The sequence below is a fragment of the Panulirus ornatus genome, chromosome 12, assembly GCF_036320965.1.
Source record: "Panulirus ornatus isolate Po-2019 chromosome 12, ASM3632096v1, whole genome shotgun sequence".
In the NCBI taxonomy this organism is placed as follows: Eukaryota; Metazoa; Arthropoda; class Malacostraca; order Decapoda; family Palinuridae; genus Panulirus; species Panulirus ornatus.
This window is the reverse complement of record NC_092235.1, coordinates 29581738-29607034: the sequence shown is the minus strand read 5'-3', so window position 1 is coordinate 29607034 and position 25297 is coordinate 29581738. Positions and strand designations below refer to the sequence as shown.

General features: G+C 41.1%; 1 long non-coding RNA gene across 2 annotated transcripts; it reads left to right on the top strand.

Annotated features, from left to right (window-relative positions):
- The first annotated feature begins 397 nt into the window (after nt 1-397).
- Nucleotides 398-23806, top strand: LOC139751992 (uncharacterized). 2 transcript variants are annotated; one of them, XR_011713461.1, is made up of 5 exons: nt 398-5108; nt 5295-5379; nt 23041-23247; nt 23369-23487; nt 23642-23806. It is a non-coding gene; the product is annotated as an uncharacterized lncRNA (long non-coding RNA). The 2 variants fall into 2 exon arrangements; XR_011713460.1 differs by having other exon boundaries at nt 23369-23806.
- Nucleotides 23807-25297: the final 1491 nt, after the last annotated feature.

The window sequence follows — 25297 nt, the reverse complement described above, 5'->3', positions numbered from 1 at the left end:
CACTGCAATCTCCACTGCCTGACATGACAAGCAGATGGACATAGACCTTGTGTTAAGATTGTTCTCAATCCCTTCCTCTAGGTAAGCTCTCACACTATCACTAAATAGTCGACACCAAGGCAACTACAGGCAAGTGATGAACTGTTTAGTGATAGTATGAGAGCTTAACTAGAGAAAGGGATTAAGAACAAAGTTAACACAAAGTCTGGGTTTATCTGCTGATCACGTCAAGCAGCAGAGATCACTGTGAATTGGTTGAGGCAGCAGGACGAGCGATCCAGTCAGAGAGCAACATGCCAAGGCATCTGACCAGGCGACCATCACTTGCTGGGGAATATGGTCCCATCCAATGCTGGAATCAGTATCTCCTGAGGAAGACAATTGAATGGTCTAAACATTGAGGTATGTCTCAGCTTTAACCCGTTAGTTTCCATACCATCCTGTTTTCCTCATATCTCATTATGTATATGCAAATATTCCAAAATCCAAAGTACTTCTGGTCCCAGGCATTTTAGATAAGGGATACTCAACCTGTAGTGAAGTGTAGCTTTGTACCTCATAGGTCATCACCTTTTTAGGATTTCTTTGATTTCCAATTTAAAATCTGTAGGATGCGGTGGCATAATTTTCCTTTGGAGTACTCTGACTACAGTTGTATTTTGTCTTTGATGAAGATCCTTGACAAGATAATTCTTGAATTTGCTAGTTTTCAAGGTTTAGTTGGTAAACCACCTTTTTGGAAGAGGATACATGCTGATGTACCATTTTCCTTGCAAGATTCCTCAAACTCTCTAAGATTCATTATAATTTGGGCTTTAGAATCTTCATATATGGATGAATTTTTGAAAGTTTGGAGAAACCTTAAATGATGTTCATTTACATGATGTTTGTTCATCCACTTGGACAATACAAGGCTGTTTGATATTTTATTATAAGATATTCTGAAGTTTGGTGTGATACTGGTGTCTTTTAGACATTATGGAGACCTACATATGGCAAGAATAAAGTCAGGAGGAGTCCCTATCATGAGATTGCACTGTTTCTTGTACATGTTCAGAATGGAGTAAATTAAGATCTTATTTTCTAAGGTAGCATGTAGCTGCATCTTATCCTAAGTGGGAGCTGTTGGAGGTCATGAATTTTTCATTACGTCTTAGCTTCAAGGCCAGCTACCTCCAAACGGTTCTTAAGAAAACTCCATTCCTCATAGTTATAGGATCAGGAAGATGACTGAATGAAATCTGAACAACATCATAACGCAAGAATCTATCACATCAGAAGATTTCCCTTAAGAAGATTGTTGAATTTAGGAGTAGGTGTGTCTCAATACAGTTTTTGACTTTCCTTCATAAGAGCTTCATTCTTTTAGCTGTCAAAGTGTACAGTGAATTTGTGGATCTCAGAAAATCGCTCAGAAAATGCTTTGTTCATCTAGGTAGGCACCTGTAAACCTTAATCAGCAATAGACATTTCAGTTTGGATCAAAAAGTTGGAACTACAGTGCTTCACATCATGGGCTCTTGGCTAGAGTCCATTTTTGTAAGGAAAGTCTATTCTGCCTTAGAGCTTTTGTAAGGAATCTTTCATGTGATGAGATTGACAAGAGGGAGCTTTGGCATTTTCATACTTTGTTTAAGGGCATCTCTGTTTGGTTCTGGTTGACCTCCCTTGTATAACTTTTGAGTATGTTACACTCAACAGAGGATGATCTGGAATGTGGAGCAGCTGTCTTTCCTAAGGTTTTTCTGTATGTCCTTCCTATATCATGTGTATGTGCTCATAGATGTTCATAGGGCCCTGTCCATAAGTAAAGAATGAAGTTTTTAAAAAGAAGACACTCTTGTGCTTACAGTGTATCCCTGTGGGCATCCATTTATTCTTCCTGCTTTCTTTCCTTTTCAAAAAATTATTGATTCCTGATAGTAATTGGCTTGAGACACAGATGCTAGTGGTCAGTGAACTGTGGTCATAGCTATCTGTATGGTACAACATTATCTTTGCACTTTGATGTCACAGGCCCAGGCAGGGTACTTTAAGGTCAATAAAAAGTCCCTGTAAATGAGCAGCTACTGGCTTCATATAGATTATGTGGTTGAAGATGAATTCTCGTGGACATATCTTATTTTGGGGGTAACACAGCTTTAATTAACTACTGAGCAACTGCTCTCTCAGATACTGATGGGGATATGCCTCTGGTTATGAAATAGTTTTTCATCCCTCAAGACATATATTCATATCAATATGCAACCTTTCTTTGCACAATTTTTATTTTTTGTTGTTTGATCAAAACAATAATAAGATAAGGTTCATATAATAATTACAAAGAAACATTAGCATCCTATCCCTAAATTACAATTCTATAATTGGCCTTGATATGTGCTAGGTGTCACAGAATTAATCTTGTGTGTATTGAATTTCATTCACTGTCTGGTGATTCTATACCTATATCCTCATTCTAACACTCAAGTTTTTATTTCTATAATTTTCCATTATGTGATACTCATGAACAGAGTTTTACCATTAAAATGTCACATACTTTCATCTCACTAAAGTTTATCAGCCACAGATGACTTCAAAATAAGTTTACTACAGTTAGAGTATTAAGTTGAAAACCTAAGGAACTTTAAGATTAGAAATTTTCTTCACTGTATTCTGTTATTTACAAACAACATATCAATACTCAGTTATTTCCTAGGGTAAATCTCTTGATGAATATTAAGAATGATTTTGTTTCTGAGATAGGCCGTCGTGGATACCAGTAGATACTGCAGATGTAGTCAATACTAACCACATATTCTCTGCTGCTTACCTCTGTTGATAATAAAAATATTGTACTTGTTTTCCATTGGCTGTTATAACATAAATTTGTTGACTAGCATCCTTTGATGTGGAACCATAGTGATAAACCTTTTGAATTCCATGGAAAAATTATGTGTAGCCAAAATTCCCGTGAACATGTTACTAAATGCTCCTTCATATTAGAATATTGTACTGATTATGGGCTTTACTCCCTGCACATTTTCATTGACATAGCAGGGATCCAACTGTAAGTGATACATTGATCAGTTATAAACATAAGGGTTTACATGTGATGACTTTGACCAACAATAATCTTGGTGTTTATTTATATAATGATGCCCCAGTAATTTTAGTGCATACACATTAGGGTGGATTATTTTCACACTTTTTTGATATTCATATGGAGGTAGTGCAGAAAAGTTGTGGATCCATGAAAAAATTTCTGCAAAGAAAATATGAGTTCTCTACACCAATGTCTTTAACCTCCTTGAGGGACTCAAAAATTGAAAAAATAAGGTCTTAGAAATGCACATTTATAGAACAAAAACTAAAGATGAAAATGTGTTTAATTTTAAGTAGGGTAGGGTTTAATTTTATAGAAAACACTTAAGTATTTCAGAAATCTGGAAGAAATTGAACAACTCTTTTGGCTCCCCAAGGAAATTGGAAGTATAGCTTTTTTACTAAAGATACCACCTGTTTTAGAAAATTGCTAAAAATCTAATTGCCGTATTTTTCAGCTGTAGGTAATTGAAGTATATGAACAGCATTAGGTAAAAATGACAACTCATTCTACATTACAAAAATTAGATTTGTAAATAAATACCTTTTTATTTTATATGTCATTTCAGTATCAATATAAATAAAATGAAATCTGAAGTTTACTGTGTGGTTTTCCTTTAAGATATAACAGAAATTCTATTGTATGCAGCTCTTTGCTTCTTTTTGAAGTATTGTACTTCAGAAGTAAGAGGTACAATATTTCAAAAATAACTCAGAACTTACAGCGTGGATGTGGCTGCATTGCGAGTTTCACTCTAACTTCTTCCTAAGCACCCAACCGTATAAGGAGCTGTGCTTTTTTAAGCCATGAATTCTTTTTTGAGTCAAATTTTGGCAGAGCCTTTTTGCTTTGAATGGTTGTTCTTATTTACCCATCTCTACTTTTTTGGCCATACACTTCCGTAATTGATTGTATATGGCATTCTACTGCCTGTGTGTAGCATGGCATATTGAAATAATAATTTTCTATGGGATTGCCACTCTTGATGATGTTCGAGATTGTTTCATCTTTGACGTCCATTGTTAAAGGGGGCTCTGTAACAATATTGTGCCAGTCAATAACCTTGTGATATTCCTTTGCATTGAAATCAATAATGGAACTTTAAAAGGTCTGACACAGCTTCCCCTTTCTTTTCTTGCCTGCAATCAAAGGTGGGCAGGACTGACTTCCTGGAACTGTCCATTATGAGGACCATGACTAGGAAAGTCAGTCCTTTTCCCTGTTAGGACTGGAATTGGGACCGACAGTCTATTTTTAATCAATTTTGGACAGTCTGATGTTCTTCAGTCCTTTTCATTCTCCTTTTTTGTCTCTTCAGGTGTTCACTGTAAGAAACATACTTTAAGTATAAAAACTCAACTCAATACAGTAACCTTTCATACAATGTCTTTTTAAATGATTTTGATGTGACTTAAGATTATTTGGAGAAAGATGATATGTCGTTTCACCAAGACAACTCAGAAAGAGACTGAAATTGAACATGTTTCAGTGTCTGAAGGCGAAGGAGAATCAAGGGTTGTCAATGATTCAACCTCAAGTCAAGCACCTGGAGCTTCTAGTGGGAAAACTGAACCTGGTAACCCTTAGCCATGCCTGTACAGTTATTTGGAATACATGGGCCCCAAGGGTAAGCAGAACCTGGAGTACAAGTGCATCAAGGATGGAGTGGCGATCCAGAAAAGGAAGAAGCAACCAACAAATGTCTAGAGCGCCTCGTTAACAATAGGCAGAATACCATGGTTTGCTGACTTTACTGGAGATCATGATGGGACACTTCAGTCACCAAGGCTCTCTCTGCAGAGGTCAGTAAGTGTAATTAGTACTCAACTTTGTCTGAAAGTCTTTTTTGTCTGTCAGTTATGATGAAATGTAATGAAATTGTAGTTATTTTTAACTAGTTAATCGCTTTTTTATGGACATGTTGCCACTCGACGTCGACTGATTTGTGGAAGGACTTTATCAATACCTGTGTTCCTGGTCATCACATAATGTTTAGGCAGACACTCATCAGGCATATTGAAGACAAGTACGTTTCTTTTGGCTGTTTAACCCTTGCAGGTCTAAGATTCAGTGTCACATTGACCATATTGATATAAGCATTTGCAAAAGCATGTTCTAGTTATTGAAGCTGAATAAATGTTTCGAGTGACAAATGAATATACATCAGAAAACATTAGTATTACTTACTACATATTTTGATAAACTTTTTAAGGCTTGAAAAGAAGAGGCAGCACCTGAGGTGCTCAACTCTTTACAGTGGTTCTCTACTATGGCTGACGTTTTGACATGTTCCACAGGTATGCATAAATTTTCATTAGATTACTTTTTACTTCAGTTAAAAAGAACACTAATATACAGTTAGTTATTTCTTTAATTTATTTTGTTATACTTATTTCCTGTCTCCCGCATTAGCGAGGTAGCACAAGGAAACAGAGGAAAGAATGGTCCAACCCACCCACATACACATGTATATACATAAACACCCACACATGGAAAGATGGAGTGAAAAAGATTTTGTGTGATCGGGGCCTGAACATGCAGGAGGGTGAAAGGAGGGCAAGGAATAGAGTGAATTGGATCGATGTGGTATACCGGGGTTGATGTGCTGTCAGTGGATTGAATCAGGGCATGTGAAGCGTCTGGGGTAAACCATGGAAAGTTGTGTGGGGCCTTGATGTGGAAAGGGAGCTGTGGTTTCGGGCATTATTGCGTGGCAGCTAGAGACTGAGTGTGAACGAATGGGGCCTTTGTTGTCTTTTCCTAGTGCTACCTCGCACACATGAGGGGGGAGGGGGAAGGTATTCCATGTGTGGCGAGGTGGCGATGGGAGTGAATGGGGGCAGACAGTGTGAATTGTGTGCATGGGTATATATGTATGTGTCTGTGTATGTATATATATGTGTACATTGAGATGTATAGGTATGTATATTTGCGTGTGTGGACGTGTGTGTGTATACATTGTGTATGGGGGTGGGTTGGGCCATTTCTTTCGTCTGTTTCTTTGCGCTACCTCACAAACGCGGGAGACAGCGACAAAGCAAAATAATAATAAAAAATATATATATATATATATATATATATATATATATATATATATATATATATATATATATATATATATATATAAGTCTGTTGGGGATGAGAGAGCTTGGGAAGTGAGTCAGTTGTTGTTCGCTGATGATACAGCGCTGGTGGCGGATTCATGTGAGAAACTGCAGAAGCTGGTGACGGAGTTTGGTAAAGTGTGTGGAAGAAGAAAGTTAAGAGTAAATGTGAATAAGAGCAAGGTTATTAGGTACAGTAGGGTTGAGGGTCAAGTCAATTGGGAGGTGAGTTTGAATGGAGAAAAACTGGAGGAAGTGAAGAGTTTTAGATATCTGGGAGTGGATCTGTCAGCGGATGGAACCATGGAAGCGGAAGTGGATCATAGGGTGGGGGAGGGGGCGAAAATTTTGGGAGCCTTGAAAAATGTGTGGAAGTCGAGAACATTATCCCGGAAAGCAAAAATGGGTATGTTTGAAGGAATAGTGGTTCCAACAATGTTGTATGGTTGCGAGGCGTGGGCTATGGATAGAGTTGTGCGCAGGAGGATGGATGTGCTGGAAATGAGATGTTTGAGGACAATGTGTGGTGTGAGGTGGTTTGATCGAGTAAGTAACGTAAGGGTAAGAGAGATGTGTGGAAATAAAAAGAGCGTGGTTGAGAGAGCAGAAGAGGGTGTTTTGAAATGGTTTGGGCACATGGAGAAAATGAGTGAGGAAAGATTGACCAAGAGGATATATGTGTCGGAGGTGGAGGGAACGAGGAGAAGAGGGAGACCAAATTGGAGGTGGAAAGATGGAGTGAAAAGGATTTTGTGTGATCGGGGCCTGAACATGCAGGAGGGTGAAAGGAGGGCAAGGAATAGAGTGAATTGGAGCGATGTGGTATACAGGGGTTGACGTGCTGTCAGTGGATTGAATCAAGGCATGTGAAGCGTCCGGGGTAAACCATGGAAAGCTGTGTAGGTATGTATATTTTGCGTGTGTGGACGTGTGTATGTACATGTGTATGGGGGGGGTTGGGCCATTTCTTTCGTCTGTTTCCTTGCGCTACCTCGCAAACGCGGGAGACAGCAACGAGGTATAAAAAAAAAAAAATATATATATACGGGAGTGGGGGGCCAGAAATCCTCCCCTCCTTGTATTTTTTTTAACTTTCTAAAATGGGAAACAGAAACACTACCTCGCAAACGCGGGAGACAGCGACAAAAAAAAAAAACATTATCTCGGAAAGCAAAAATGGGTATGTTTGAAGGAATAGTGGTTCCAACAATGTTGTATGGTTGCGGGGCATGGACTATGGATAGAGTTGTGTGCAGGAGGATGGATGTGCTGGAAATGAGATGTTTGAGGACAATGTGTGGTGTGAGGTGGTTTGATCGAGTAAGTAACGTAAGGGTAAGAGAGATGTGTGGAAATAAAAAGAGCGTGGTTGAGAGAGCAGAAGAGGGTGTTTTGAAATGGTTTGGTCACATGGAGAGAATGAGTGAGGAAAGATTGACCAAGAGGATATATGTGTCGGAGGTGGAGGGAACGAGGAGAAGAGGGAGACCAAATTGGAGGTGGAAAGATGGAGTGAAAAAGATTTTGTATGATCGGGGCCTGAACATGCAGGAGGGTGAAAGGAGGGCAAAGAATAGAGTGAATTGGAGCGATGTGGTATACCGGGGTTGACGTGCTGTCAGTGGATTAAATCAAGGCATGTGTATGGGGGTGGGTTGGGCCATTTCTTTTGTCTGTTTCCTTGCGCTACCTCGCAAACGCGGGAGACAGCGTCAAAGCAAAAAATATATATATATATGAGAGTTGGGGTGAGAGAGTATCATTAAATTTTAGGGAGAATAAAAAGATGTTCTGGAAGGAGGTAAATAAAGTGCGTAAGACAAGGGAGCAAATGGGAACTTCGGTGAAGGGCGCAAGTGGGGAGGTGTTAACAAGTAGTGGTGATGTGAGAAGGAGATGGAGTGAGTATTTTGAAGGTTTGTTGAATGTGTTTGATGATAGAGTGGCAGATATAGGGTGTTTTGGTCGAGGTGGTGTGCAAAGTGAGAGGGTTAGGGAAAATGATTTGGTAAACAGAGAAGAGGTAGTGAAAGATTTGCGGAAGATGAAAGCCGGCAAGGCAGCGGGTTTGGAGGGGATTGCAGTGGAATTTATTAAAAAAGGGGTGACTGTATTGTTGACTGGTTGGTAAGGTTATTTAATGTATGTATGACTCATGGTGAGGTGCCTGAGGATTGGCGGAATGCGTGCATAGTGCCATTGTACAAAGGCAAAGGGGATAAGAGTGAGTGCTCAAATTACAGAGGTATAAGTTTGTTGAGTATTCCTGGTAAATTATATGGGAGGGTACTGATTGAGAGGGTGAAGGCATGTACAGAGCATCAGATTGGGGAAGAGCAGTGTGGTTTCAGAAGTGGTAGAGGATGTGTGGATCAGGTGTTTGCTTTGAAGAATGTATGTGAGAAATACTTAGAAAAGCAAATGGATTTGTATGTAGCATTTATGGATCTGGAGAAGGCATATGATAGAGTTGATAGAGATGCTCTGTGGAAGGTATTAAGAATATATGGTGTGGGAGGAAAGTTGTTAGAAGCAGTGAAAAGTTTTTATCGAGGATGTAAGGCATGTGTACGTGTAGGAAGAGAGGAAAGTGATTGGTTCTCAGTGAATGTAGGTTTGCGGCAGGGGTGTGTGATGTCTCCATGGTTGTTTAATTTGTTTATGGATGGGGTTGTTAGGGAGGTAAATGCAAGAGTTTTGGAAAGAGGGGCTAGTATGAAGTCTGTTGGGGATGAGAGAGCTTGGGAAGTGAGTCAGTTGTTGTTCGCTGATGATACAGCGCTGGTGGATGATTCATGTGAGAAACTGCAGAAGCTGGTGACTGAGTTTGGAAAAGTGTGTGGAAGAAGAAAGTTAAGAGAAAATGTGAATAAGAGCAAGGTTATTAGGTACAGTAGGGTTGAGGGTCAAGTCAATTGGGAGGTGAGTTTGAATGGAGAAAAACTGGAGGAAGTGAAGTGTTTTAGATATCTGGGAGTGGATCTGGCAGCGGATGGAACCATGGAAGCGGAAGTGGATCATAGGGTGGGGGAGGGGGCGAAAATCCTGGGGGCCTTGAAGAATGTGTGGAAGTCGAGAACATTATCTCGGAAAGCAAAAATGGGTATGTTTGAAGGAATAGTGGTTCCAACAATGTTGTATGGTTGCGAGGCATGGGCTATGGATAGAGTTGTGCGCAGGAGGATGGATGTGCTGGAAATGAGATGTTTGAGGACAATGTGTGGTGTGAGGTGGTTTGATCGAGTGAGTAACGTAAGGGTAAGAGAGATGTGTGGAAATAAAAAGAGCGTGGTTGAGAGAGCAGAAGAGGGTGTTTTGAAGTGGTTTGGGCACATGGAGAGAATGAGTGAGGAAAGATTGACCAAGAGGATATATGTGTCGGAGGTGGAGGGAACAAGGAGAAGAGGGAGACCAAATTGGAGGTGGAAAGATGGAGTGAAAAAGATTTTGTGTGATCGGGGCCTGAACATGCAGGAGGGTGAAAGGAGGGCAAGGAATAGAGTGAATTGGAGCGATGTGGTATACCGGGGTTGACGTGCTGTCAGTGGATTGAATCAAGGCATGTGAAGCGTCCGGGGTAAACCATGGAAAGCTGTGTAGGTATGTATATTTGCGTGTGTGGACGTATGTATATACATGTGTATGGGGGGGGTTGGGCCATTTCTTTCGTCTGTTTCCTTGCGCTACCTCAAACGCAGGAGACAGCGACAAAGTATAATAAAAATAAAATAATAATATATATATATACAGCGCTGGTGGCTGATTCATGTGAGAAACTGCAGAAGCTGGTGACTGAGTTTGGTAAAGTGTGTGGAAGAAGAAAGTTAAGAGTAAATGTGAATAAGAGCAAGGTTATTAGGTACAGTAGGGTTGAGGGTCAAGTCAATTGGGAGGTGAGTTTGAATGGAGAAAAACTGGAGGAAGTGAAGTGTTTTAGATATCTGGGAGTGGATCTGTCAGCGGATAGAACCATGGAAGCGGAAGTGGATCATAGGGTGGGGGAGGGGGCGAAAATTTTGGGAGCCTTGAAAAATGTGTGGAAGTCGAGAACATTATCTCGGAAAGCAAAAATGGGTATGTTTGAAGGAATAGTGGTTCCAACAATGTTGTATGGTTGCGAGGCGTGGGCTATGGATAGAGTTGTGCGCAGGAGGATGGATGTGCTGGAAATGAGATGTTTGAGGACAATGTGTGGTGTGAGGTGGTTTGATCGAGTAAGTAACGTAAGGGTAAGAGAGATGTGTGGAAATAAAAAGAGCGTGGTTGAGAGAGCAGAAGAGGGTGTTTTGAAGTGGTTTGGGCACATGGAGAGAATGAGTGAGGAAAGATTGACCAAGAGGATATATGTGTCGGAGGTGGAGGGAACGAGGAGAAGAGGGAGACCAAATTGGAGGTGGAAAGATGGAGTGAAAAAGATTTTGTGTGATTGGGGCCTGAACATGCAGGAGGGTGAAAGGAGGGCAAGGAATAGAGTGAATTGGAGCGATGTGGTATACAGGGGTTGACGTGCTGTCAGTGGATTGAATCAAGGCATGTGAAGCGTCTGGGGTGAACCATGGAAAGCTGTGTAGGTATGTATATTTGCGTGTGTGGACGTGTGTATGTACATGTGTATGGGGGGGGTTGGGCCATTTCTTTCGTCTGTTTCCTTGCGCTACCTCGCAAACGCGGGAGACAGCGACAAAGTATAAAAAAAAAAAATATATATATATATATATATATATATATATATATATATATATTATCCCTGGGGATAGGGGATTAAGAATACTTCCCACGTATTCCCTGCGTGTCGTAGAAGGCGACTAAAAGGGGAGGGAGTGGGTGGCTGGAAATCCTCCCCTCTTTTTTTTTTTTAATTTTCCAAAAGAAGGAACAGAGGGGGCCAGATGAGGATATTCCAAAAAAGGCCCAGTCCTCTGTTCTTAACGCTACCTCACTAATGCGGGAAATGGCGAATAGTTTAAAAATATATATATATATATATATATATATATATATATATATATATATATATATATATATATATATATATGTATATATATATATATATATATATATATATATATATATATATATGGTAAACAGAGAAGAGGTAGTGAAAGCTTTGCGGAAGATGAAAGCCGGCAAGGCAGCAGGTTTGGATGGTATTGCAGTGGAATTTATTAAAAAAGGGGGTGACTGTATTGTTGACTGGTTGGTAAGGTTATTTAATGTATGTATGACTCATGGTGAGGTGCCTGAGGATTGGCGGAATGCGTGCATAGTGCCATTGTACAAAGGCAAAGGGGATAAGAGTGAGTGCTCAAATTACAGAGGTATAAGTTTGTTGAGTATTCCTGGTAAATTATATGGGAGGGTATTGATTGAGAGGGTGAAGGCATGTACAGAGCATCAGATTGGGGAAGAGCATTGTGGTTTCAGAAGTGGTAGAGGATGTGTGGATCAGGTGTTTGCTTTGAAGAATGTATGTGAGAAATACTTAGAAAAGCAAATGGATTTGTATGTAGCATTTATGGATCTGGAGAAGGCATATGATAGAGTTGATAGAGATGCTCTGTGGAAGGTATTAAGAATATATGGTGTGGGAGGAAAGTTGTTAGAAGCAGTGAAAAGTTTTTATCGAGGATGTAAGGCATGTGTACGTGTAGGAAGAGAGGAAAGTGATTGGTTCTCAGTGAATGTAGGTTTGCGGCAGGGGTGTGTGATGTCTCCATGGTTGTTTAATTTGTTTATGGATGGGGTTGTTAGGGAGGTAAATGCAAGAGTTTTGGAAAGAGGGGCAAGTATGAAGTCTGTTGGGGATGAGAGAGCTTGGGAAGTGAGTCAGTTGTTGTTCGCTGATGATACAGCGCTGGTGGCTGATTCATGTGAGAAACTGCAGAAGCTGGTGACTGAGTTTGGAAAAGTGTGTGGAAGAAGAAAGTTAAGAGTAAATGTGAATAAGAGCAAGGTTATTAGGTACAGTAGGGTTGAGGGTCAAGTCAATTGGGAGGTGAGTTTGAATGGAGAAAAACTGGAGGAAGTGAAGTGTTTTAGATATCTGGGAGTGGATCTGGCAGCGGATGGAACCATGGAAGCGGAAGTGGATCATAGGGTGGGGGAGGGGGCGAAAATCCTGGGGGCCTTGAAGAATGTGTGGAAGTCGAGGACATTATCTCGGAAAGCAAAAATGGGTATGTTTGAAGGAATAGTGGTTCCAACAATGTTGTATGGTTGCGAGGCGTGGGCTATGGATAGAGTTGTGCGCAGGAGGATGGATGTGCTGGAAATGAGATGTTTGAGGACAATGTGTGGTGTGAGGTGGTTTGATCGAGTGAGTAACGTAAGGGTAAGAGAGATGTGTGGAAATAAAAAGAGCGTGGTTGAGAGAGCAGAAGAGGGTGTTTTGAAGTGGTTTGGGCACATGGAGAGGATGAGTGAGGAAAGATTGACCAAGAGGATATATGTGTCGGAGGTGGAGGGAACAAGGAGAAGAGGGAGACCAAATTGGAGGTGGAAAGATGGAGTGAAAAAGATTTTGTGTGATCGGGGCCTGAACATGCAGGAGGGTGAAAGGAGGGCAAGGAATAGAGTGAATTGGAGCGATGTGGTATACAGGGGTTGACGTGCTGTCAGTGGATTGAATCAAGGCATGTGAAGCGTCTGGGGTAAAGCATGGAAAGCTGTGTAGGTATTGCGTGTGTGGACGTATGTATATAGATGTGTATGGGGGGGGGTTGGGCCATTTCTTTCGTCTGTTTCCTTGCACTACCTCGCAAATGCGGGAGACAGCGACAAAGTATAATAAAAATATATAAATATAAATATATATATATATATATATATATATATATATATATATATATATATATATATATATATAATCCCTGGGGATAGGGGAGAAAGAATACTTCCCACGCATTCCCTGCGTGTCGTAGAAGGCGACTAAAAGGGAAGGGAGCGGGGGGCTGGAAATCCTCCCCTCTCTTTTTTTTTTTCTTTTTTTTTAATTTTCCAAAAGAAGGAACAGAGAAGGGGGCCAGGTGAGGATATTCCCTCAAAGGCCCAGTCCTCTGTACTTAATGCTACCTCGCTATTGCGGGAAATGGCAAAAAGTTTGAAAAAAACATTTATATATATTTTTTATTTTTTTATTTTTTTTTCATACTATTCGCTATTTCCCGCGATAGCGAGGTAGCGTTAAGAACAGAGGACTGGGCCTTTGAGGGAATATCCTCACCTGGACCTCTTCTCTGTTCCTTCTTTTGGAAAATTAAAAAAAAAAAAAAAAATGAGAGGAGAGGATTTCCAGCCCCCCGCTCCCTTCCCTTTTAGTCGCCTTCTACGACATGCAGGGAATACGTGGGAAGTATTCTTTCTCCCCTATCCCCAGGGATTATATATATATATATATATATATATATATATATATATATATATATTTAAACTATTCGCCATTTCCCGCGTTAGTGAGGTAGCGTTACGAACAGAGGACTGGGCCTTTTTTGGAATATCCTCACCTGGCCCCCTCTGTTCCTTCTTTTGGAAAATTAAAAAAAAAAAAAGAGGGGAGGATTTCCAGCCACCCGCTCCCTCCCCTTTTATATATATGTATTTATTTATTTATTTTGCTTTGTCACTGTCTCCCGACTTTTGCGAGGTAGCGCAAGGAAACAGACTAAAGAAATGGCCTAACCCACTCCCATACACATGTACACGCACACACGTCCACACACGCAAACATACACACCTATACATTTCAATGTACACATATATATACACACACAGACACATACATATATGCACATGCACACAATTTACACTGTCTGCCTTTATTCATTCCCATCGCCACCTCACCACACATGGAATAACATCCCCCTCCCCCCTCGTGTGCGAGGTAGTGCTAGGAAAAGACAACAAAGGCCCCATTTGTTCACACTCAGTCTCTAGCTGTCATGCAATAATGCCCGAAACCACAGCTCCCTTTCCACATCCAGGCCCCATAGAACTTTCCATGGTTTACCCCAGATGCTTCACATGCCCTGATTCAATCCATTGACAGCACATCGACCCTGGTATACCACATCGATCCAATTTACTCTATTCCTTGCTCGCCTTTCACCCTCCTGCATGTTCAGGCCCTGATCACTCAAAATCTTTTTCAATCCATCTTTCCACCTCCAATTTGGTCTCCCACTTCTCCTCGTTCCCTCCACCTCTGACACATATATCCTCTTTGTCAATCTTTCCTCACTCATTCTCTCCATTTGCCCAAACCATTTCAAAACACCCTCTTCTGCTCTCTCAACCACGCTCTTTTTATTTCCACACATCTCTCTTACCCTTACATTACTTACTCGATCAAACCACCTCACACCGCATATTGTCCTCAAACATCTCATTTCCAGCACATCCACCCTCCTGCGCACAACTCTATCCATAGTCCACGCCTCGCAACCATACAACATTGTTGGAACCACTATTCCTTCAGACATAGCCATTTTTGCTTTCGGAGATAATGTTCTCAACTTCCACACATTCTTCAAGGTTCCCAGGATGAAGAAGTAAGATTATTAATGAAAGAGAAGAGAGAGGCATTTGGATGATTTTTGCAGTGAAAAAAATGCAAATGAGTAGGAGATGTATAAAAGAAAGAGACAAGAAGTCAAGAGAAAGGTGCAAGAGGTGAAAAACAGGGCAAATGAGAGTTGGGGTGAGAGAGTATCATTAAATTTTAGGGAGAATAAAAAGATGTTCTGGAAGGAGGTAAATAAAGTGCGTAAGACAAGGGAGCAAATGGGAGCTTCAGTGAAGGGCACTAATGGGGAGGTGATAACAAGATGTGAGAAGGAGATGGAGTGAGTATTCTGAAGGTTTGTTGAATGTGTTTGATGATAGAGTGGCAGATATAGGGTGTTTTGGTCGAGGTGGTGTGCAAAGTGAGAAGGTTAGGGAAAATGATTTGGTAAACAGAGAAGAGGTAGTAAAAGCTTTGTGGAAGATGAAAGCCGGCAAGGCAGCAGGTTTGGATGGTATTGCAGTGGAATTTATTAAAAAAGGGGTGACTGTATTGTTGACTGGTTGGTAAGGTCATTTAATGTATGTATGATTCATGGTGAGGTGCCTGAGGATTGGCGGAATGCATGCATAGTGCCATTGTACAAAGGCAAAGGGGATAAGAGTGAGTACTCAAATTACAGAGGTATAAGTTTGTTGAGTATTCCTGGTAAATTATATGGGAGGGTATTGATTGAGAGGGTGAAGGCATGTACAGAGCATCAGATTGGGGAAGAGCAGTTTGGTTTCAGAAGTGGTAGAGGATGTGTGGATCAGGTGTTTGCTTTGAAGAATGTATGTGAGAAATACTTAGAAAAGCAAATGGATTTGTATGTAGCATTTATGGATCTGGAGAAGGCATACGATAGAGTTGATAGAGATGCTCTGTGGAAGGTACTAAGAATATATGGTGTGGGAGGCAAGTTGTTAGAAGCAGTGAAAAGTTTTTATCGAGGATGTAAGGCATGTGTATGTGTAGGAAGAGAGGAAAGTGATTGGTTCTCAGTGAATGTAGGTTTGTGGCAGGGGTGTGTGATGTATCCATGGTTGTTTAATTTGTTTATGGATGGGGTTGTTAGGGAGGTGAATGCAAGAGTTTTGGAAAGAGGGGCAAGTATGCAGTCTGCTGGAGATGAGAAAGCTTGGGAAGTGAGTCAGTTGTTGTTCGCTGATGATACAGCGCTGGTGGCTGATTCATGTGAGAAACTTCAGAAGCTGGTGACTGAGTTTGGTAAAGTGTGTGAAAGAAGAAAGTTAAGAGTAAATGTGAATAAGAGCAAGGTTATTAGGTACAGTAGGTTTGAGGGTCAAGTCAATTGGGAGGTAAGTTTGAATGGAGAAAAACTGGAGGAAGTAAAGTGTTTTAGATATCTGGGAGTGGATCTTGCAGCGAATGGAACATATATATATCAACTTATACATACATATACATAGACAGACATACACATATATACACATGTATATATCCAAACTTGCTGCCTTTATCCATTCCTGTCGCCACCCCACCACACATGAAATGGCACCCCCTTCCCCCCGCACGTACGGGAGGTAGCACTAGGAAAAGACAACAAATGCCACATTCATTCACACTTAGTCTCTAGCTTTCATGTGTAATGCATCAAAACCACAGCTCCCTTTCCACATCCAGGCCCCACAAAACTTTCCATGGTTTACCCCAGATACTGAATATGCCCTGGTTCAATCCATCGACAGCACGTCGACCCCGATATACCATATCGTTCCAATTCACTCTATTCCTTGCACGCCTTTCACCCTCCTGTATGTTCAAGCCTCGATCACTCAAAATCTTTTTCACGCCATCCTTCCACCTCCAATTTGGTCTCCCACTTACCATACATCTCTCTTACCCTTTCATTACTTACTTGGTCAAACCCCCTCACACCACATGTTGTCTTCAAACATTTCATTTCCAACACATCCACCCTCCTGTGCACAACCCTTCCTATAGCCCATGCCTCGCAACCATATAACTTTGTTGGAACCACTATTTCTTCAAACATGCCCATTTTTGCTCTCCAAGATAACGTTCTCGCCTTCCACACATTCTTCAACGCTCCCAGAACCTTCGCCCCCTCCCCCACCCTGTGACTCACTTCTGCTTCCATGGTTCCATCTGCTGCTAAATCCACTTCCAGATATCTAAAACACTTCACTTCGTCCAGTTTTTCTCCTCTCAAACTTACCTCCTACCTAAAATGTCCCTCAACCCTACTGAACCTAATAACCTTACTCTTATTCACATTTACTCTCAACTTTCTTCTTTCCCACACTTTACAAAACTCAGTCACCAACTTCTGCAGTTTCTCACCCGAATCACCCACTGGTGCTGTATCATCAGCGAACAACAACTGACTCACTTCCCAAACCCTTTCATCCACAACAGACTACATACTTCCCCCTCTCTTGAAAATTCTTGCATTCACCTCCCAAACAACCCCATCCATAAACAAATTAAACAACCATGGAGACATCAGGCATCCCTGCCGCAAACCAACATTCACTGAGAACCAATAACTTTCCTCTCTTCATACTGGTACACATGCCTTACATCCTTGATAAAAACTTTTCACTGCTTCTAGCAACTTACCTCCCACACCATATACTCTTAATACCCTCCAAAAAGCATCTCTATCAGCTCTTATCATATACCTTCTCCAGATCCATAAATGCTACATACAAATCCATCTGTTTTTCTAAGTATTTCTCACATACATTCTTCAAAGCAAACGCCTGATCCACACATCCTCAACCACTTCTGAAACCACACTGCTTTTACCCAGTGTGATGCTCTGTACATCCCTATATCCTCCCAATAGATTATTATATTATTATGTTTTTTATTATACTTTGTTGCTGTCTCCCGCGTTAGTGAGGTAGTGTAAGGAAGTAGACAAAAGAATGGCCCAGCCCACCCTTATACACATGTATATACATACACATCCACACATGCTTACCTATACATTTCAACATGTACAATATATACATACGCATATACATATATACACATGCACATAATTCATACTTGCTGCCTTTATTCATTCCCATCGCCACCCCAGCACACATGAAATGACAACCCCCTCCCCCCACATGCGTGCAAGGTAGCCCTAGGAAAAGACAACATAGGCCACAATCGTTCACTTTCAGTCTCTAGCTGTCATGTATAATGCACCGAAACCAGGGCTTCCTTTCCACATCCAGGCCCCACAAAACTTTCCATGGTATGGTTTGATTCATTGACAGCACATCAACCACAGTATACCACATCGTTTCAATTCACTCTATTCCTTGCACGCCTTTTACCCTCCTGCATGTTCAGGCTGCAATCGCTCAAAATCTTTTTCACTCCATCTTTCCATCTCCAATTTGGTCTCCCATTTCTCGTTCCCTCCACCTCTGACACATATATCCTCTTTGTCAATCTTTCCTCACTCATTCTCTCCATGTGACCAAACCATTTCAAAACACCCTCTTCTGCTCTCTCAACCACACTCTTTTTATTACCACATATCTCTCTTACCCTTTCATTACTTACTCGATCAGACCACCTCACACCACATATTGTCCTCAAACATCTCATTTCAAACACATCCACCCTCCTCTGAACAACTTTCTCTATAGCCCACACCTTGCAACCGTACAACATCGTTGGAACCACTATTCCTTCAAACATACCCATTTTTGTTTTCCGAGATAATGTTCTCGCCTTCCACACATTTTTCGATGCTCTCAGAACTTTTGCCCCCTCCGCCACCCTGTGACTCACTTCCGCTTCCATGGTTCCATCCACTGCCAAATCCACTCTCAGATATCTAAAACACTTCTCCCTCCAGTTTTCCTCCATTCAAACTTACCTCCTAGTTGACTTGTCCCTCAACCCTACTGTACCTAATAACCTTGCTCTTAGTCACATTTACTCTCAGCTCTCTTCTATTCTTCTTTCACACACTTTACCAAACTCAGTCACCAGCTTCTACAATTTCTCACCTTAATCAGGCACCATCGCTGTATCATCAGCGAACAACAACTAACTCACATCCCAAGCCCTCTCATCCATAACAGACTGCATACTTGCCCCTCTCTCCAAAACTCTTCCATTCACCTCCATAACAACCCCATCCATAAACAAATTGAACAACCATGGAAACATCACACACCCCTGCCGCAAACCGACATTCACTGAGAACCAATCACTTTCCTCACTTCCTACTTGTACACATGCCTTACATCTTCGATAAAAAACTTTTCACTGCTTCTAACAACTTGCCTCCCACACCATATATTCTTAATACCTTCCACAGAGCTTCTCTATCATCTCTATCATATGCCTTCTCCAGATCCATAAATGCTACATACAAATCCATTTGCTTTTCTAAGTATGTCTCACATACATTCTTCAAAGCAAACACCTGATCCACACATCCTCTACCACTTCTGAAACCACACTGCTCTTTCCCAATCTGATGCTCTGTACATGCCTTCACCCTCTCAATCAATACCCTCCCATATGATTTCCTAGGAATACTCAACAAACTTATACCTCTGTAATTTGAGCACTCACTCTTATCCCCTTTGCCTTTATACAGTGGCACTGTGCATGCATTCTGCCAATCCTCAGGCACCTCATCATGAGTCACATATATTGAATATCCTCACCAACCAGTCAACAACACAGTCACCCCCTTTTTCAATATATTCCGCTGCAGTACCATCCAAACCTGCTGCCTTGCCAGCTTTCATCTTCCACAAAGCTCTTACTACCTCTTTTCTGTTTACCAAATCATTCTCCCTAACCCTCTCACTTTGCACACCACCTCAACCAAACCTATATCTGCCACTCTTTCATCTAACACATTCAACAAACCTTCAAAATACTCACTCCATCTTCTCATATCACCAATACTTGTTATCACCTCCCCATTATCCCCCTTCACCGATGTTCCCATTTGTTCTCTTGTCTTACGCACTTTATTTACCTTCTTCTAAAACATCTTTTTATTCTCCCTAAATTTTAATGATACTCTCTCACTCCAACTCTCATTTACCCTCTTTTTCACCTCTTGCACCTTTTTCTTGACCTCTTGCCTCTTTTTTTTATTCATCTCCCAGTCATTTGCACTATTTCCCTGCAAAAATAGTCCAACTGCCTCTCTCTTCTCTTTCACTAATAATCTTACTTCTTCATCCCACCACTCACTACCCTTTCTGATCTGCCCACCTCCCACGCTTCTCATGCCACAAGCATCTTTTGCATAAGCCAGCACTGCTTCCTTAAATACATCCCATTCTGCACTCAGTCTCTCCTGGTACTTCCTCACACAAGTCTCCTTCCCAAGCTCACTTACTCTCACCACTCTTTTCACCCAACATTCTCTCTTCTTTTCTGAAAACCTCTACAAATCTTCACCTTCGCCTCCACAAGATAATGATCAGACATCCCTCTAGTTGCACCTCTCAGCACATTAACATCCAAAAGTCTCTCTTTGATGCACCTATCAATTATCACGTAATCCAGTAACGCTCTCTGGCCATTTCTCCTACTAACATACTTATACTTATCTATATCTCTCTTTTTAAACTAGGTATTCCCAATCACCAGTCCTTTTTCAGCACACAAATCTACAAGCTCTTCCATTTCCATTTACAACACTGAACACCCCATGTACACCAATTATTCCCTCAACTGCCACTTTACTCACCTTTGCATTCAAATCACCCATCACTATAACCCGGTCTCATGCATCAAAACTACTAACACACTCACTCAGCTGCTCCCAAAATTCTTGCCTCTCATGGTCTTTCTTCTCATTCTCAGGTGCATAGGCACCAGTAGTCACCCATCTCTCTCCATCCACCTTCAGTTTTACCCATATCAATCTAGAGTTTACTTTCTTACACTATATCACATACTCCCACCACTCATGTTTCAGGAGTAGTGCTACTCCTTCCCTTGCTCTCGTTGTTACACCAGCCCCTGACTTTACTCCCAAAACATTCCCAAACCACTCTTCCCCTTTATCCTTGAGTTTTATTTCACTCAGAGCTAAAACATCCAGGTTCCTTTCCTCAAACACACTACCTATCTCTCCTTTTTTCTCGTCTTGGTTACATCCACACACTTTTAGACTCCCCAATCTGAGCCTTTGAGGAGGATCACTCCCTGCATAACTCCTTCTATTGTTTCCCCTTTTAGAAAGTTAGAATACAAGGAGAGGGGGTGTCTTGCCCCCCTGCTCCCATCCCCTTTAGCCACCTTCTACAACACGTGAGGAATGCATGGGAAGTATTCTTTCTCCCCTATCCCCAGGGATAATTGATACCCTCCTATATAATTTCCCAGGAATACTCAACACACTTATACCTCTGTAATTTGAACACTAAACTTTTCCCCTTTGCCCTTTATCCCCTTTGCCTTTGTACAATGGTACTATGCATGCATTCCTCCAGTCCTAAGGCACTTCACCATGAACTGTACATACATTTAATATCCTTACCAACCAGTCAACAACACAGTCACCCCCTTTTTTAATAAATTCCACTGCAAACCCTCCGCCTTACCAGCTTTCATCTTCCACAGTGCTTTCACTACCTCTTCTCTGTTTACCAAACCATTCTCCCTGACCCTCTCACCTCGCACACTACCTCGACCAAAACACCCTATATCTGCCACTGTATCATCAAACACATTCAACAAACCTTCAAAATACTCACGCCATTGCCTTATCACTTCACCACTACTTGTTATTACCTCCCCATTATCCCCTTCACCGATGTTCCCATTTGTTCTTTTGTCTTACGCACTTTTTTTTCACCTCCTTCCAAAACATCTTTTCATTCTTTCTTAAATTTAATGATAGTCTCTCACCCCATCTCTCATTTACCCCCTTTTTCACCTCTTGTACCTTTCTCTTGACCTCCTGGCTCTTTCTTTTATAGATCTCTCAGTCATTCGCACTACTTCCTTGCAAAAATCATCCAAATGCCTCTCCCTTCTCCTTCACTAATAATCTTACTTCTTCATTCCACCACTCACTACCCTTTCTAATCTGGACACGTCCCACTTTTCTCATGCCACAAGCATCTTCTGCGCAAGCCATCACTGCTCCCCAAAATACATTCCATTCCTCCCCCACTCCCCTTAAGTCTTTTGCTCTCACCTTTTTCCATTATGCACTTAATCTCTCCTGATACTTCCTCGCAGAAGTCTCCCTTCCAAGCTCACTTACTCGCACCACTCTCTTCACCCCAACATTCTCTCTTCTTTTCTGAAAACCTCTACAAATCTTTGCCTTTGCCTCCACAAGATGATGATCATTAGACATCCCTCCAGTTGCCCCTTTCAGCATATTAACATCCAAAAGTCTATCTTAGATGCACCTATTAATTAACACATAATCCAATTACACTTCTGGCTATCTCTCCTACTTACATACGTATACTTATGTATAAATCTCTTTTTAAGCCAGATATTCCCAATCACCAGTCCTTTTTCAGTACACAAATCTACAAACTCTTCACCATTTCCATTTACAACACTGAACACCCCATGTACAGCAGTTATACCCTCAACTGCCACATTACTACCTTTTCATTCAAATCACCCATCACTATCACCCGGTCTCGTGCATCAAAGCTGCTAACACACTCACTCTGCTGCTCCCAAAACTCTTGCCTCTCATGATCTTTCTTATGACCAGGTGCATAGGCACCAATAATCACCCATCTCTCTCCATCCACTTTAAGTTTAACCCATATCAATCTAGAGTTTACTTTCTTACACTGTGTCACATACTCCCACCACTCCTGCTTCAGGAGTAGTGCCACTCCCTCCTTTGCTCTTCTCCTCACACTAACTCCTGACTTTACTCCTAAGACATTCCCAAACCACTCTTTCTCATTACCCTTGAGCTTCTTTTCACTTAGAGCCAAAATATCCAGGTTCCTTTCCTCAAATATACTACCTATCTCTCCTTTTTTCTCATCTTGATTACATCCACACACATTTAGACACCCCAATCTGAGCCTTTGAGGAGGATGAACATTCCGTGCCACACATTTAGACACCCCAATCTGAGCCTTTGAGGAGGATGAACATTCCGTGCATGACTACTTCTTTTTTTCCCTTTTAGAAAGTCAAAATACAATGAGGGGAGGGTTTCTAGCCCCTGCTACCTTCCCCTTCAGTCACCTTCTGTGGCACGCGGGGAATGCTCTTAAAATATGAATTAAAATCTTATATAGAGAGAATACATTTCAATTCAGTTAATTCAAAGTAGTCCATAATCCGTTTCATTTCAGGTCATTCATGGGGATGACTGTACACTGCATTGACCAGGAAACCCTTCTCAGGTAGAAGTCAGTCTTAGTGTGTAGGTAATTCACTGGACGACACACCTTTGACATCCTTACAAAGGAGGTGTACAAAGTCCACTTCTACTTTGCAGTCGAGTCAGAAGTCTGTAGGACTACTTCTGACAGTGGCAGCAACTTCGTCAAGGCACTTAAGTAAGCAAATTTTTTCTTAAATCTCATTATTCGCATTCTTTTACTTTTCTCATTATTTACATTTTTCATTTTTTCTAGAACATTTGATAAAAAAAAGTATGTTAATTGTTTCATTGTGCAGTGTCTTTTGCAAAATGGATGAGGAGCTGCCTGAGGAGGTCCAAGAAGAGGAAGAAGGTGTGGGGTGGACCGATGTTGCTGACATCATTCAGGTTGAGGATCTGGCATCAACATTGGAAGGTGATAGGGATTATTGATTTTTTCTTGATTTTTTTGGCTATTTACAAGTTGTGTAAAGTATTTTGTTTTCATTCAAACATACAGATTTGATAAATTTAACAATTTCAGTCATTTCCATGGAAGATTCTGAATACATTCTGTTTCATCGGGTCAGCATCTTCCTAGACAGGGAGAAGCTTCATGGGCTACACTGGGCGTGCAACATTTTTGGGGTACCTTTGTTCTCATTTAGTGAGTAATTTTTCACGTTTTTATTTTACTTTTCTTTTTGAAAAGGTATGAATCTTAAAACTTTAAAGTAAATGATATGATATAAAATTTTAAAAAATTCACTGTTTTTCTTTCAGCTGATATTTGCCTCTTCATATAGTATCATGAGGTGATGCAACTGGTCTGTAAGGCACTGGACATCATGCAAGAGAAGGACAAAGCCTCCATGGGGGCACTTTTGCCTACTTTGGCCAACTCTCTCAAAATTATGAGGGAGCTGAAGGAAAGCACCAATGGCAAGATGTGTCAGTCACTGGTAGTTGCTGTTGGGAATGGCATCAAAAGTAGGTTTAGTCCCCTTTTTTGAGGAAATGGACTTGCTCCCTGCAGATGCATTACACCCTCTGTTCAAATTGGGCTGGATGAGACTGTTGGAGGACATCACTACGTACGTCAAGGAGATCACAGCCAAGGTGAAGAAGCAGATGGTGATTATGGTAGAGAAGATTCTGGCTGACTCAGGGAAGGAACCCAGAAATAGCAAGGGTGAGAATGACCAGGATGAGGACTTCTCTGGGGTTTTCTATGAGGGTGGGGCGAAAAGCAAAGAAACTGGGACCAAGTTGATGGAAACATTTCTTAGCAAGAGTCCTGTGAAACCCTTCATCGTCAACAAAAGCTTGTTCCCAAGCTTGGCATTGAAGGACTTGTTCATAAAGTCCCTTCCAGTGCTGCTGTAGAGTGGTTCTTCTCTTTGGGGAATGACGTTATCAAGCTGAAAAGATCAGGGCTCAGTGACAGCCATTTTGAGATGCTGGTTTTCTTGAAGGAAAAAAGTATTACTGTCGTTACTTGTATTGAATACTATTAATTTCTATTTGTACTACTTGTACTGGTGTTTTCAATTGGTTATTTGTGCTTCATTTCAAATAAATATACTTCACTTATATTGAGAGGACCAAGGATCATGGTGGTCCTGTTCCTTTCTTTGAGAAGGACTGTTACCAGGACTGTCAATTCATTTTGAGTCAAGGACCGGAACTGTCGGTCCTTTTTGAGGACTGGGTACCCACCTTTGCCCAGAGTACTCTTCTCCATCCAAGCTCACAAACAAAGTTTTTCATCATAAATCATGCTGTTAAGAATGTTCTCAGGGTGCCCAAAGAATGCGTTTCTCTGAATACCAGGGCTCACAATTTGCTTGATATTATTAGCAAAGGGACGAGTATGGACTGGTTTTGTGCAAATGTTGAGCAACACAGTTGATGGAGGATTTGCTCTTTATCTTGAACCACAGAGGTGCATAAACTTTCACTATAAATTCAGCTAGTATTTGTAAATTATTTGAAGGCTCAGATGTTGTAACATAGAGACGAAGAACTCAGTTTGTTCTTGTCAACCACCATAAATGAGATATTCTCCCTGGATTACAGTGTGATAGTGCATCATCATCCACTGTACCTTTAGAGATTACTTGATAAATATCACATAAGTATTTTTGAACAGTACTCAATTCATTATTTTACTTCATTATCTTCTGATTCAATAGCCTTGATATTTATTTTTTTTTTTTTTTTTTTTGCTTTGTCGCTGTCTCCCG